The sequence below is a fragment of the Trachypithecus francoisi genome, unplaced genomic scaffold (genome assembly GCF_009764315.1).
Source record: "Trachypithecus francoisi isolate TF-2019V2 unplaced genomic scaffold, Tfra_2.0 Lachesis_group18, whole genome shotgun sequence".
Lineage (NCBI taxonomy): Eukaryota > Metazoa > Chordata > Mammalia > Primates > Cercopithecidae > Trachypithecus > Trachypithecus francoisi.
Window position 1 is genome coordinate 37,060,611 of NW_022681463.1, and position 3,593 is coordinate 37,064,203.

Below are 3,593 nucleotides of genomic sequence, written 5' to 3' on the forward strand. Positions count from 1 at the left end.
ACACTGCTTTTTATTGTTTGGCTTCCTTCACTCAGCATATTTATTTTGAGGTTCATCCATTTTGCTGCATGTTTATTCCTTTTCTTTGCTGGGTAACAGTCCATTGTATAGATATACCCCAACTTGTTCATTCATTCCTCTGTTGAGGGATATTTGCACTATTACCAAGTTTTTGCTATTCCAAATAAAACTTTGACTATAAGTCTATCAGATTTATCCCTAGGTATTTCATTTTTTTTTTTTTTTTTTTTTTTTTTGAGACGGAGTCTGGCTCTGTCGCCCAGGCTGGAGTGCAGTGGCCGGATCTCAGCTCACTGCAAGCTCCGCCTCCTGGGCTTACGCCATTCTCCTGCCTCAGCCTCCCGAGTAGCTGAGACTACAGGCGCCCGCCACCTCGCCCAGCTAGTTTTTTGTATTTTTTAGTAGAGACGGGGTTTCACCATGTTAGCCAGGACGGTCTCGATCTCCCGACCTCGTGATCCGCCCGTCTCGGCCTCCCAAAGTGCTGGGATTACAGGCTTGAGCCACCGCGCCCGGCCAGGTATTTCATATTTTGAAGCTTATTGTAAATGATACTCTAACCCAATTTCCATCATTCTTGCTAGTATATAGAAATATAGTTGGATATTTATAACTTCATTATGTATGCAGAAACAGTGCTGTTAGCTTTAGTAGCTTTATTTAGATTTCATTGGATTTTTTACATAAACAATTATGTCATTTGTGAATAAAGACAGTTTTCCTTTTTCCATTCCAATATGGAATTGAATTCTTTTTCTTGCCTTACTCTACTGGGACTCCAGAGGCTCCCAGTTTAGTAGAGGGAGTAAGAACAGACATCCTTGCCTTGCTCCCAATCCTTAGGGGGAAAGCACTCAGTCTCCATGAAGAATGGTGGTAGTTTTAGACATTTTTGTGGATTCCCTTGTCAGATTGAGGATTTTTTCTTCTTCTATCCTTAGTTCACTGAGAGTTGTTGTTTTCCTGAGACGGGGTCTCACTCTGTCACCCTGTATCCTGAGTGACAGAGTGAGACCTTGTCTCAGGAAAACAACAACAACAACAATCACAGCTCAGTACAGCTTAACCTGCTGGGCTCAAAAGATCCTCCCACCTCAGCCTCCCAAGTAGCTGGGACCACAGGTGTGTGCCACCATGCCTGGATAATTTCTGTATTTTTATAGAGACGGGGTCTTGCTGTGTTGCCTAAGCTAATCTTGAACTCTTGGGCTCAAGTGATCCTCCTGCTTTGACTTCCCAAGATGCTGGGATTATAGGTGTGAGCCATGGTGCCTGACTCACTGAGAGTTTTTTAAATCAAAAGTAGATAACAGATTTTTAAGTGTTTTCCTGTCATTATAGAGATGATCATATGTTGCTGTTTTTAATTTGTTAATACAAATAATTGCATTGCTTGGTTTTCAGAAGTTAAATTGACTATATGCTCCTAGAATAAACCCCATTTGGTCATAATATATTATTCTTTATATATATTATAAGATTTAAATTGCTAATATTTGGTTTATAATCTTAGCATCTCTGTTCATCAGAAATATTAGTTTGTCATTTTCTTTTCATGTAATGTCTTTGGCTGGTTTTGGAATCAAGATTATATTGTCTTTAGAGAATTAGTTTGAAAGTATGACCTCTCTTTAATTGTTTGGAAAAGTTTGTACAAAATTTGTATTATTTCCACATCAAATGTTTGGTAGAATTTACCAATGAGATCATCCACACTGAAGTTTACTTTGTAGGAAGGTTTGTAACTACATATTCAATTTTTAAAATAAATACAGGGCAATTTATGTTATCTATTTATGAGTGAGATTTGGTAGTTTATATCTTTAAATAAGGTTATTGTATCTAAGTTGTAGAAATGTATTAAAATAAAATCGCTCTCAATATTTTTTATTATCTTTTGAATATCTGTAGCACCTACAGTAATGTCACCCTTATCATTTCCGCTATTGGCTGTTACTTTTCTTTTCTTTTCTTTTTTCCTAATCAGTTTGGCTACAGGTTCATCAATTTTATCAATCTTTTTAAGATACAGATTTTAGTTTCTTTGGTTTTCTCAATTATCTTCTTATGTTTTCTAATTCATTGAGTGCTGCTCTGTTAACTAGCTATGTGGCCAATGTTAGTCATTTCATCCTGAGGTTTAACTCCTACTTCACAGAACTGGTGTGAGGATTATATTGGATAATGCCGGTAAAAGGCACTCCCACAAGAGCATTTTCAGCTCTCTTCTTTTTATTGCCAAGCCATCTGGTATCAATTTTCTTGTGTGCAAAGGACCTCCTCTAATATTTCTTGTAGTAGAAGTCTCTTGGTGGTTATTTCTTTCAATGTTTGTATGTCTGGAAAAGCCTTTTTTTTTTTTTAACTTTCTTTTCTGAAAGTTATTTTCACTGGGTATAGAATTCTAAGTTGACGTTTTTCCAGCCCTGCCTTCACTGTCTTTTTATTTGCATTATTTCTCAAGAGAATCCTGCTGTTATTTTTATTTTTGTTCCTCTGTACGCAACATAACTGTTTTTTTTCCTTTTCTGTCCTGTGTTTTGAACACTTCAGTCATGATATATCTTATGTTTCTCATGCTTGTGATTTGTTGAGCTTGTTGGATTTGTGAGTTTACAGTTTTTATCAAATATGAAAAATAATGGCCAGTATTTCTTCAAATATTTCTTCCACTCCACTCCTTTCTTTGGGGAATTGCAGTTACATCCACGTTAGGCCACTTGAAGTTGTCTCCTGATCCTTGATACTCATTTCATTTTTAAACATTTGTTTTTTATTTGGATTTTCTTTTTCTATAATTTCTAATTTTATAGTCTCACAATCTCACTAATCTTTGCTTTTGAAATGTATAAGCTGCCATTAATTCAATTCAGTGTGTTTTTTAAAATCTCATACATTGCAGTTTTCATTTCCAAAAGTTCAGTTTGGATCATTTCTTATATTTTCATGTCCCTACTTAACTATCTGAATTTATGAAATATAGTTATAAAAACTATTTTAATGCCCTTGTCTGTTATTCTAATAATTCTGTGAGTTCTGTGTTGGTTTTGGTTTATGTATTTTTCTTTTCATTAATGGTCATATTTTCCTGCTTCTTTGCATGCCTGGTGATCTAAAATTGGATGCCAGACATTATAAATTTTACCTAGTTAAATGCTGCATATTTTGTATTCCTATAAATATTAAATACACTTGAGCTTTGCTCTGGGATACAGTTAAGTTACCTGGAAACAGTCTGATCTTTTCAGGTCTAGGTTTAATATTTGTTAGTTGGGATCAGAGCTTTGTTTAGAATGGGGCTAATTATCCCTGAATCTGAGGTAAATCCCTTCTGAGTTATCTACTCAATGCCCCATGAACTGTAATATTTTCCAATCTGGCTGGTGGGAATAGGCAGTAGCCCTAGCTCTGCATGGATTTGAGGCATTCTTCTCTTTAATCCTTTCATATGGCCTTTTCCTCAACTTATGAGTAGCTTCCTTGCATTTATGCAACGATCAGTGAAATATTCAAGGAAGACACTCTGTAAATCTCTGGGGTTCTTTCTCAAATACTCTGTCCTGTGAACTCCA